This window comes from Siphateles boraxobius, unplaced genomic scaffold (assembly GCF_051911475.1).
Source record: "Siphateles boraxobius isolate OS27281-9 unplaced genomic scaffold, OSU_SipBor_1 66, whole genome shotgun sequence".
Lineage (NCBI taxonomy): Eukaryota > Metazoa > Chordata > Actinopteri > Cypriniformes > Leuciscidae > Siphateles > Siphateles boraxobius.
Genome location: NW_027509193.1, coordinates 27,970,418 through 27,983,722, shown reverse-complemented (window position 1 = coordinate 27,983,722; position 13,305 = coordinate 27,970,418).

The following is a 13,305-nucleotide window of genomic DNA, read 5'->3' as shown; positions in this document are numbered from 1 at the left end:
AGCGCTTAAAAAACATTTGCCGATATCTTCGAAACCGCTAGTCCGATCGAGACGAAACCACCGTCAGAAGTTTGGAACCATAGCTTGTTAACTATATGTGAGAGCCCAAATGCCAAAATATTGATGGTAAGGGGTAGTAAAATCAAATCAAAGTCACGTGTCAGTCATTTTTGATGCTTTTTTTCATATAAATGTCTAAAACTCCGAAGCGAATTGAGATATTTTCACCAAATTTGGCACACACATGTATGGGCTCATTCCAAGGACACATGAAAAAAAATTGTGAGATTTTGCCTCTTGGTGGCGCTATAATAGAACAAAACATGAAAATCCCATTGATTTCAATGCAGTTTTGTGATGTGAAATGCTATACTTAATGAACACATTGCTGTAACATTATGAAACTCAGAATTTGTTACCAGCACCTTGCCTTGAAGGTACTCAAAAGATTTCAAGACAGCGCCACCTGTTGGTCAAAAGTTAAAATTACATTTCCAAAAATGCTAATAACTTTTTTTTAAATGTGCTTATTGTAATGACACTGGTCTTAATAGATTCCTTGGGTCATGCCGAGAACATAGATACCAAGTTTGACGTATTTGGACGAACTTCCTGTCCGCCATCTTTATTTACTTTCAAAACCTTCTTTTTCGAACTTCTCCTAGACCATTCGTCCGATTTTCACCAAAATCGAATCGTGTCATCTCCATACCGTGCCGATTAAAAGTTATGGATTTCGTGTTGATAGACGAACCCTTTTTTTTGTATACCACAGCATCAAAGTTGAGGCATGCTGCCAAAATGACTATTCAGGCTTTATCTCTGCAATGCCTTGACATTTTGACACCAAACTTTGTATGTGTCATTGTCACCTCACTCTGACCACATCAAATCGATTTCGTAACTGCGCCACCTATTTGTTGAAAGTGATAAACCATTAAATCATCTTATAAGTTACTTTATATATGATTTTTCAGCCATTTTGCAAAAATTCTCTTAAAATGTCTTTAATTGCTCCTTGCTGCAGTTGGTCTGCCAATCCCACCCATGATGGCATCTGTTTCCGCTTCTTGCGCTTGGCCCCGGTAATGGCTGCTTGCAGCTATATTTAGGGGCCAAGCACCGAAGGTGCGGAGGCACCTATTGTATCTGTTCCGGTTCTTATTATTAGGGGCCAAGCACCGAAGGTGCGGAGGCACCTATTGTATCTGTTCCGGTTCTTATTATTATTAGGGGCCAAGCACCGAAGGTGCGGAGGCACCTATTGTATCTGTTCCGGTTCTTATTATTATTATTATTATTCTTCTTCTTCTTCCGACTGGGCGTCTATGACAGCCCCTAGAACCGTGTCCGGGAAAGTTGTTCCGGTTTGACATTCTGATAGAGGACAGTCCCAACAGTAATTGCACCAATTTTGGTGTCTCTAACTCATTGCCTCTAGCGCCACCACCTGTCCAAAGTTTCACTTTTATTATGCTAATAACTTTTGAACCGTTAGGCCTATCAACAAAATTCTTTTTTCCTCTGATTCCTGAGCTCATGACGATTCGATCGCACCCTATGACGTCATTTTCCGTCATAAAAATATGTCCGCCATTTTGAATTGTCCAAAAAACCTACTTTTGCGAACTCGTCCTAGACGGTTTGTCCGATTCTCACCAAAATTGCACCAGATCATCTCCAGGCAGTGCCGACAAAAAGTTATGGAATTCAAGTTGATTCGTCAAACCGCTTTCGATAAACGCGCAAACAAATTTTACGTAGCGCTTGCGAAAACAGACGTAAGGCTGTATCTCCGCAACGCTTAATCGTATTCAGACCAAACTTGGTACATGTCATCACAAGCATGACCTGAGGCTACATGCTGCGTTTCGGCGCAGCGCCACCTACTGGTCCGGAGATATGAAAAACGGCTATTTTCGCTCATAACTTCTGAACGGTTTGTCCAAAAATCATAAAAGTGGTCTCTGTAGATTCAGGGCGTCATGCCGAGTCGACTGATATCCAATTTTCCCAGATCGGCCATTTTGGCTGTCGGCCATTTTGAATTATGTGCTAAAATGCTGTATTTTTTGAACGCATGAACGAATTGTTACGAAACTCGGTATGGGTCATCGGTACGATGCCCTGAAGGAGCCTGAGAAGTTTCGAAACAGCGCCACCTAGTGGTAACATTTATTTTTCAAATGCTTATAACTCTGGCTGTGGTTGACTTATTTTCACGGGAGTCATCTCGTTGAGGTCCTGAATCCTTGCCGAGTCCACAGATACCAAACATGCTAGGTTTCGACTTACGGTTTGTGTAGCGTTGTGATTTAGCGCTTAAAAAACATTTGCCGATATCTTCGAAACCGCTAGTCCGATCGAGACGAAACCACCGTCAGAAGTTTGGAACCATAGCTTGTTAACTATATGTGAGAGCCCAAATGCCAAAATATTGATGGTAAGGGGTAGTAAAATCAAATCAAAGTCACGTGTCAGTCATTTTTGATGCTTTTTTTCATATAAATGTCTAAAACTCCGAAGCGAATTGAGATATTTTCACCAAATTTGGCACACATATGTATGGGCTCATTCCAAGGACACGTGAAAAAAAATGTGAGATTTTGCCTCTTGGTGGCGCTATAATAGAACAAAACATGAAAATCCCATTGATTTCTATGCAGTTTTGTGATGTGAAATGCTATACTTAATGAACACATTGCTGTAACATTATGAAACTCAGAATTTGTTACCAGCACCTTGCCTTGAAGGTACTCAAAAGATTTCAAGACAGCGCCACCTGTTGGTCAAAAGTTAAAATAACATTTCCAAAAATGCTAATAACTTTTTTTAAAATGTGCATATTGTAATGACACTGGTCTTAATAGATTCCTTGGGTCATGCCGAGAACATAGATACCAAGTTTGACGTATTTGGACGAACTTCCTGTCCGCCATCTTTATTTACTTTCAAAACCTTCTTTTTCGAACTTCTCCTAGACCATTCGTCCGATTTTCACCAAAATCGAATCGTGTCATCTCCATACCGCGCCGACTAAAAGTTATGGATTTTGTGACGATAGACGAAACCGTTTTCGTATACCGCAGCAGCAAAGTTGAGACATGCTGCCAAAATGACTATTAAGTCTTTATCTCTGCAATGCCTTGATATTTTGACACCAAACTTTGTATGTGTCATTGTCACCTCACTCTGACCACATCACATCGATTTCGTAACTGCGCCACCTATTGGTCGAAAGTCATAATCCATTAAATCATCTTAAAAGTTACTGTATATATGATTTTTTAGCCATTTGCCTAAATTCATCTTTAAATGTCTTTAATTGCTCCTTGCTGCTGTCGGTCTGAAACTTCCAGCCATGTTGGCATGTCTTGTCGTCTGCGTTTGCGCTTGGCCCCGGAATGGCTGCTTGCAGCTATATTTATTATTATTCTTCTTCTTCTTCTTCTTCTTCTTCCGACTGGGCGTCTATGGCAGCCCCTAGAACCGTGTCCGGGAAAGTTGTTCCGGTTTGACATTCTGATAGAGGACAGTCCCAACAGTAATTGCACCAATTTTGGTGTCTCTAACTCATTGCCTCTAGCGCCACCACCTGTCCAAAGTTTCACTTTTATTATGCTAATAACTTTTGAACCGTTAGGCCTATCAACAAAATTCTTTTTTCCTCTGATTCCTGAGCTCATGACAATTCGATCGCACCATATGACGTCATTTTACGTCATAAAAATATGGCCGCCATTTTGAATTGTCCAAAAAACCTACTTTTGCGAACTCGTCCTAGACGGTTTGTCCGATTCTCACAAAAATTGCACCAGATCATCTCCAGGCAGTGCCGACAAAAAGTTATGGAATTCAAGTTGATTCGTCAAACCACTTTCGATAAACGCGCAAACAAATTTTACGTAGCGCTTGCGAAAACAGACGTAAGGCTGTATCTCCGCAACGCTTAATCGTATTCAGACCAAACTTGGTACATGTCATCACAAGCATGACCTGAGGCTACATGCTGCGTTTCGGCGCAGCGCCACCTACTGGTCCGGAGATATGAAAAACGGCTATTTTTGCTCATAACTTCTGAACGGTTTGTCCAAAAATCATAAAAGTGGTCTCTGTAGATTCAGGGCGTCATGCCGAGTCGACTGATATCGAATTTTCCCAGATCGGCCATTTTGGCTGTCGGCCATTTTGAATTATGTCCTAAAATGCTGTATTTTTTGAACGCATGAACGAATTGTTACGAAACTCGGTATGGGTCATCGGTACGATGCCCTGAAGGAGCCTGAGAAGTTTCGAAACAGCGCCACCTAGTGGTAAAATTTATTTTTCAAATGCTTATAACTCTGGCTGTGGTTGACTTATTTTCACGGGAGTCATCTCGTTGAGGTCCTGAATCCTTGCCGAGTCCACAGATACCAAACATGCTAGGTTTCAACTTACGGTTTGTGTAGCGTTGTGATTTAGCGCTTAAAAAACATTTGCCGATATCTTCGAAACCGCTAGTCCGATCGAGACGAAACCACCGTCAGAAGTTTGGAACCATAGCTTGTTAACTAAATGTGAGAGCCCAAATGCCAAAATATTGATGGTAAGGGGTAGTAAAATCAAATCAAAGTCACGTGTCAGTCATTTTTGATGCTTTTTTTCATATAAATGTCTAAAACTCCGAAGCGAATTGAGATATTTTCACCAAATTTGGCACACACATGTATGGGCTCATTCCAAGGACACAAGAAAAAAATTGTGGGATTTTGCCTCTTGGTGGCGCTATAATAGAACAAAACATGAAAATCCCATTGATTTCAATGCAGTTTTGTGATGTGAAATGCTATACTTAATGAACACATTGATGTAACATTATGAAACTCAGAATTTGTTACCAGCACCTTGCCTTGAAGGTACTCAAAAGATTTCAAGACAGCGCCACCTGTTGGTCAAAAGTTAAAATTACATTTCCAAAAATGCTAATAACTTTTTTTTAAATGTGCTTATTGTAATGACACTGGTCTTAATAGATTCCTTGGGTCATGCCGAGAACATAGATACCAAGTTTGACGTATTTGGACGAACTTCCTGTCCGCCATCTTTATTTACTTTCAAAACCTTCTTTTTCGAACTTCTCCTAGACCATTCGTCCGATTTTCACCAAAATCGAATCGTGTCATCTCCATACCGTGCCGACTAAAAGTTATGGATTTCGTGACGATAGACGAAACCGTTTTCGTATACCGCAGCAGCAAAGTTGAGACATGCTGCCAAAATGACTATTAAGTCTTTATCTCTGCAATGCCTTGATATTTTGACACCAAACTTTGTATGTGTCATTGTCACCTCACTCTGACCACATCACATCGATTTCGTAACTGCGCCACCTATTTGTCGAAAGGTATAATCCATTAAATCATCTTAAAAGTTACTGTATATATGATTTTTTAGCCATTTGCCTAAATTCTTCTTCAAATGTCTTTAATTGCTCCTTACTGCAGTTGGTCTGCCACTCCCACCCATGATGGCATCTGTTGCCGCTTCTTGCGCTTGGCCCCGGTAATGGCTGCTTGCAGCTATATTTATTATTATTATTCTTCTTCTTCTTCCGACTGGGCGTCTATGACAGCCCCTAGAACCGTGTCCGGGAAAGTTGTTCCGGTTTGACATTCTGATAGAGGACAGTCCCAACAGTAATTGCACCAATTTTGGTGTCTCTAACTCATTGCCTCTAGCGCCACCACCTGTCCAAAGTTTCACTTTTATTATGCTAATAACTTTTGAACCGTTAGGCCTATCAACAAAATTCTTTTTTCCTCTGATTCCTGAGCTCATGACGATTCGATCGCACCCTATGACGTCATTTTCCGTCATAAAAATATGTCCGCCATTTTGAATTGTCCAAAAAACCTACTTTTGCGAACTCGTCCTAGACGGTTTGTCCGATTCTCACCAAAATTGCACCAGATCATCTCCAGGCAGTGCCGACAAAAAGTTATGGAATTCAAGTTGATTCGTCAAACCGCTTTCGATAAACGCGCAAACAAATTTTACGTAGCGCTTGCGAAAACAGACGTAAGGCTGTATCTCCGCAACGCTTAATCGTATTCAGACCAAACTTGGTACATGTCATCACAAGCATGACCTGAGGCTACATGCTGCGTTTCGGCGCAGCGCCACCTACTGGTCCGGAGATATGAAAAACGGCTATTTTCGCTCATAACTTCTGAACGGTTTGTCCAAAAATCATAAAAGTGGTCTCTGTAGATTCAGGGCGTCATGCCGAGTCGACTGATATCCAATTTTCCCAGATCGGCCATTTTGGCTGTCGGCCATTTTGAATTATGTGCTAAAATGCTGTATTTTTTGAACGCATGAACGAATTGTTACGAAACTCGGTATGGGTCATCGGTACGATGCCCTGAAGGAGCCTGAGAAGTTTCGAAACAGCGCCACCTAGTGGTAAAATTTATTTTTCAAATGCTTATAACTCTGGCTGTGGTTGACTTATTTTCACGGGAGTCATCTCGTTGAGGTCCTGAATCCTTGCCGAGTCCACAGATACCAAACATGCTAGGTTTCGACTTACGGTTTGTGTAGCGTTGTGATTTAGCGCTTAAAAAACATTTGCCGATATCTTCGAAACCGCTAGTCCGATCGAGACGAAACCACCGTCAGAAGTTTGGAACCATAGCTTGTTAACTATATGTGAGAGCCCAAATGCCAAAATATTGATGGTAAGGGGTAGTAAAATCAAATCAAAGTCACGTGTCAGTCATTTTTGATGCTTTTTTTCATATAAATGTCTAAAACTCCGAAGCGAATTGAGATATTTTCACCAAATTTGGCACACATATGTATGGGCTCATTCCAAGGACACGTGAAAAAAAATGTGAGATTTTGCCTCTTGGTGGCGCTATAATAGAACAAAACATGAAAATCCCATTGATTTCTATGCAGTTTTGTGATGTGAAATGCTATACTTAATGAACACATTGCTGTAACATTATGAAACTCAGAATTTGTTACCAGCACCTTGCCTTGAAGGTACTCAAAAGATTTCAAGACAGCGCCACCTGTTGGTCAAAAGTTAAAATAACATTTCCAAAAATGCTAATAACTTTTTTTAAAATGTGCATATTGTAATGACACTGGTCTTAATAGATTCCTTGGGTCATGCCGAGAACATAGATACCAAGTTTGACGTATTTGGACGAACTTCCTGTCCGCCATCTTTATTTACTTTCAAAACCTTCTTTTTCGAACTTCTCCTAGACCATTCGTCCGATTTTCACCAAAATCGAATCGTGTCATCTCCATACCGCGCCGACTAAAAGTTATGGATTTTGTGACGATAGACGAAACCGTTTTCGTATACCGCAGCAGCAAAGTTGAGACATGCTGCCAAAATGACTATTAAGTCTTTATCTCTGCAATGCCTTGATATTTTGACACCAAACTTTGTATGTGTCATTGTCACCTCACTCTGACCACATCACATCGATTTCGTAACTGCGCCACCTATTGGTCGAAAGTCATAATCCATTAAATCATCTTAAAAGTTACTGTATATATGATTTTTTAGCCATTTGCCTAAATTCATCTTTAAATGTCTTTAATTGCTCCTTGCTGCTGTCGGTCTGAAACTTCCAGCCATGTTGGCATGTCTTGTCGTCTGCGTTTGCGCTTGGCCCCGGAATGGCTGCTTGCAGCTATATTTATTATTATTCTTCTTCTTCTTCTTCTTCTTCTTCCGACTGGGCGTCTATGGCAGCCCCTAGAACCGTGTCCGGGAAAGTTGTTCCGGTTTGACATTCTGATAGAGGACAGTCCCAACAGTAATTGCACCAATTTTGGTGTCTCTAACTCATTGCCTCTAGCGCCACCACCTGTCCAAAGTTTCACTTTTATTATGCTAATAACTTTTGAACCGTTAGGCCTATCAACAAAATTATTTTTTCCTCTGATTCCTGAGCTCATGACGATTCGATCGCACCCTATGACGTCATTTTCCGTCATAAAAATATGGCCGCCATTTTGAATTGTCCAAAAAACCTACTTTTGCGAACTCGTCCTAGACGGTTTGTCCGATTCTCACCAAAATTGCACCAGATCATCTCCAGGCAGTGCCGACAAAAAGTTATGGAATTCAAGTCGATTCGTCAAACCACTTTCGATAAACACGCAAACAAATTTTACGTAGCGCTTGCGAAAACAGACGTAAGGCTGTATCTCCGCAACGCTTAATCGTATTCAGACCAAACTTGGTACATGTCATCACAAGCATGACCTGAGGCTACATGCTGCGTTTCGGCGCAGCGCCACCTACTGGTCCGGAGATATGAAAAACGGCTATTTTCGCTCATAACTTCTGAACGGTTTGTCCAAAAATCATAAAAGTGGTCTCTGTAGATTCAGGGCGTCATGCCGAGTCGACTGATATCAAATTTTCCCAGATCGGCCATTTTGGCTGTCGGCCATTTTGAATTATGTGCTAAAATGCTGTATTTTTTGAACGCATGAAAGAATTGTTACGAAACTCGGTATGGTTCATCGGTACGATGCCCTGAAGGAGCCTGAGAAGTTTCGAAACAGCGCCACCTAGTGGTAAAATTTATTTTCCAAATGCTTATAACTCTGGCTGTGGTTGACTTATTTTCACGGGAGTCATCTCGTTGAGGTCCTGAATCCTTGCCGAGTCCACAGATACCAAACATGCTAGGTTTCGACTTACGGTTTGTGTAGCGTTGTGATTTAGCGCTTAAAAAACATTTGCCGATATCTTCGAAACCGCTAGTCCGATCGAGACGAAACCACCGTCAGAAGTTTGGAACCATAGCTTGTTAACTATATGTGAGAGCCCAAATGCCAAAATATTGATGGTAAGGGGTAGTAAAATCAAATCAAAGTCACGTGTCAGTCATTTTTGATGCTTTTTTTCATATAAATGTCTAAAACTCCGAAGCGAATTGAGATATTTTCACCAAATTTGGCACACACATGTATGGGCTCATTCCAAGGACACATGAAAAACAATTGTGGGATTTTGCCTCTTAGTGGCGCTATAATAGAACAAAACATGAAAATCCCATTGATTTCAATGCAGTTTTGTGATGTGAAATGCTATACTTAATGAACACATTGCTGTAACATTATGAAACTCAGAATTTGTTACCAGCACCTTGCCTTGAAGGTACTCAAAAGATTTCAAGACAGCGCCACCTGTTGGTCAAAAGTTAAAATTACATTTCCAAAAATGCTAATAACTTTTTTTTTAAATGTGCTTATTGTAATGACACTGGTCTTAATAGATTCCTTGGGTCATGCCGAGAACATAGATACCAAGTTTGACGTATTTGGACGAACTTCCTGTCCGCCATCTTTATTTACTTTCAAAACCTTCTTTTTCGAACTTCTCCTAGACCATTCGTCCGATTTTCACCAAAATCGAATCGTGTCATCTCCATACCGTGCCGACTAAAAGTTATGGATTTCGTGACGATAGACGAAACCGTTTTCGTATACCGCAGCAGCAAAGTTGAGACATGCTGCCAAAATGACTATTAAGTCTTTATCTCTGCAATGCCTTGATATTTTGACACCAAACTTTGTATGTGTCATTGTCACCTCACTCTGACCACATCACATCGATTTCGTAACTGCGCCACCTATTTGTTGAATGTGATAAACCATTAAATCATCTTATAAGTTACTTTATATATGATTTTTCAGCCATTTTGCAAAAATTCTCTTAAAATGTCTTTAATTGCTCCTTGCTGCAGTTGGTCTGCCAATCCCACCCATGATGGCATCTGTTTCCGCTTCTTGCGCTTGGCCCCGGTAATGGCTGCTTGCAGCTATATTTATTATTATTATTCTTCTTCTTCTTCTTCTTCTTCCGACTGGGCGTCTATGGCAGCCCCTAGAACCGTGTCCGGGAAAGTTGTTCCGGTTTGACATTCTGATAGAGGACAGTCCCAACAGTAATTGCACCAATTTTGGTGTCTCTAACTCATTGCCTCTAGCGCCACCACCTGTCCAAAGTTTCACTTTTATTATGCTAATAACTTTTGAACCGTTAGGCCTATCAACAAAATTATTTTTTCCTCTGATTCCTGAGCTCATGACGATTCGATCGCACCCTATGACGTCATTTTCCGTCATAAAAATATGGCCGCCATTTTGAATTGTCCAAAAAACCTACTTTTGCGAACTCGTCCTAGACGGTTTGTCCGATTCTCACCAAAATTGCACCAGATCATCTCCAGGCAGTGCCGACAAAAAGTTATGGAATTCAAGTCGATTCGTCAAACCACTTTCGATAAACACGCAAACAAATTTTACGTAGCGCTTGCGAAAACAGACGTAAGGCTGTATCTCCGCAACGCTTAATCGTATTCAGACCAAACTTGGTACATGTCATCACAAGCATGACCTGAGGCTACATGCTGCGTTTCGGCGCAGCGCCACCTACTGGTCCGGAGATATGAAAAACGGCTATTTTCGCTCATAACTTCTGAACGGTTTGTCCAAAAATCATAAAAGTGGTCTCTGTAGATTCAGGGCGTCATGCCGAGTCGACTGATATCAAATTTTCCCAGATCGGCCATTTTGGCTGTCGGCCATTTTGAATTATGTGCTAAAATGCTGTATTTTTTGAACGCATGAACGAATTGTTACGAAACTCGGTATGGGTCATCGGTACGATGCCCTGAAGGAGCCTGAGAAGTTTCGAAACAGCGCCACCTAGTGGTAAAATTTATTTTTCAAATGCTTATAACTCTGGCTGTGGTTGACTTATTTTCACGGGAGTCATCTCGTTGAGGTCCTGAATCCTTGCCGAGTCCACAGATACCAAACATGCTAGGTTTCAACTTACGGTTTGTGTAGCGTTGTGATTTAGCGCTTAAAAAACATTTGCCGATATCTTCGAAACCGCTAGTCCGATCGAGACGAAACCACCGTCAGAAGTTTGGAACCATAGCTTGTTAACTATATGTGACAGCCCAAATGCCAAAATATTGATGGTAAGGGGTAGTAAAATCAAATCAAAGTCACGTGTCACTCATTTTTGATGCTTTTTTTCATATAAATGTCTAAAACTCCGAAGCGAATTGAGATATTTTCACCAAATTTGGCACACACATGTATGGGCTCATTCCAAGGACACATGAAAAAAAATTGTGAGATTTTGCCTCTTGGTGGCGCTATAATAGAACAAAACATGAAAATCCCATTGATTTCAATGCAGTTTTGTGATGTGAAATGCTATACTTAATGAACACATTGCTGTAACATTATGAAACTCAGAATTTGTTACCAGCACCTTGCCTTGAAGGTACTCAAAAGATTTCAAGACAGCGCCACCTGTTGGTCAAAAGTTAAAATTACATTTCCAAAAATGCTAATAACTTTTTTTTAAATGTGCTTATTGTAATGACACTGGTCTTAATAGATTCCTTGGGTCATGCCGAGAACATAGATACCAAGTTTGACGTATTTGGACGAACTTCCTGTCCGCCATCTTTATTTACTTTCAAAACCTTCTTTTTCAAACTTCTCCTAGACCATTCGTCCGATTTTCACCAAAATCGAATCGTGTCATCTCCATACCGTGCCGACTAAAAGTTATGGATTTCGTGACGATAGACGAAACCGTTTTCCTATACCGCAGCAGCAAAGTTGAGACATGCTGCCAAAATGACTATTAAGTCTTTATCTCTGCAATGCCTTGATATTTTGACACCAAACTTTGTATGTGTCATTGTCACCTCACTCTGACCACATCACATCGATTTCGTAACTGCGCCACCTATTGGTAGAAAGTGATAATCCATTAAATCATCTTAAAAGTTACTGTATATATGATTTTTTAGCCATTTGCCTAAATTCATCTTTAAATGTCTTTAATTGCTCCTTGCTGCTGTTGGTCTGAAACTTCCAGCCATGTTGGCATGTCTTGTCGTCTGCGTTTGCGCTTGGCCCCGGAATGGCTGCTTGCAGCTATATTTATTAGGGGCCAAGCACCGAAGGTGCGGAGGCACCTATTGTATCTGTTCCGGTTCTTATTATTATTATTATTATTCTTCTTCTTCTTCCGACTGGGCGTCTATGGCAGCCCCTAGAACCGTGTCCGGGAAAGTTGTTCCGGTTTGACATTCTGATAGAGGACAGTCCCAACAGTAATTGCACCAATTTTGGTGTCTCTAACTCATTGCCTCTAGCGCCACCACCTGTCCAAAGTTTCACTTTTATTATGCTAATAACTTTTGAACCGTAAAGCCTATCAACAAAATTCTTTTTTCCACTATTTCCTGAGCTCACGCTGATTCGATTGCACCCTATGACGTCATTTTCCGTCATCAAAATATGGCCGCCATTTTGAATTGTCCAAAAAACCTACTTTTGCGAACTCGTCCTAGACGGTTTGTCCGATTCTCACCAAAATTGCACCAGATCATCTCCAGGCAGTGCCGACAAAAAGTTATGGAATTCAAGTTGATTCGTCAAACCGCTTTCGATAAACGCGCAAACAAATTTTACGTAGCGCTTACGAAAACAGACGTAAGGCTGTATCTCCGCAACGCTTAATCGTATTCAGACCAAACTTGGTACATGTCATCACAAGCATGACCTGAGGCTACATGCTGCGTTTCGGCGCAGCGCCACCTACTGGTCCGGAGATATGAAAAACGGCTATTTTCGCTCATAACTTCTGAACGGTTTGTCCAAAAATCATAAAAGTGGTCTCTGTAGATTCAGGGCGTCATGCCGAGTCGACTGATATCAAATTTTCCCAGATCGGCCATTTTGGCTGTCGGCCATTTTGAATTATGTGCTAAAATGCTGTATTTTTTGAACGCATGAACGAATTGTTACGAAACTCGGTATGGGTCATCGGTACGATGCCCTGAAGGAGCCTGAGAAGTTTCGAAACAGCGCCACCTAGTGGTAAATTTTTTTTTTCAAATGCTTATAACTCTGGCTGTGGTTGACTTATTTTCACGGGAGTCATCTCGTTGAGGTCCTGAATCCTTGCCGAGTCCACAGATACCAAACATGCTAGGTTTCAACTTACGGTTTGTGTAGCGTTGTGATTTAGCGCTTAAAAAACATTTGCCGATATCTTCGAAACCGCTAGTCCGATCGAGACGAAACCACCGTCAGAAGTTTGGAACCATAGCTTGTTAACTATATGTGAGAGCCCAAATGCCAAAATATTGATGGTAAGGGGTAGTAAAATCAAATCAAAGTCACGTGTCAGTCATTTTTGATGCTTTTTTTCATATAAATGTCTAAAACTCCGAAGCGAATTGAGAT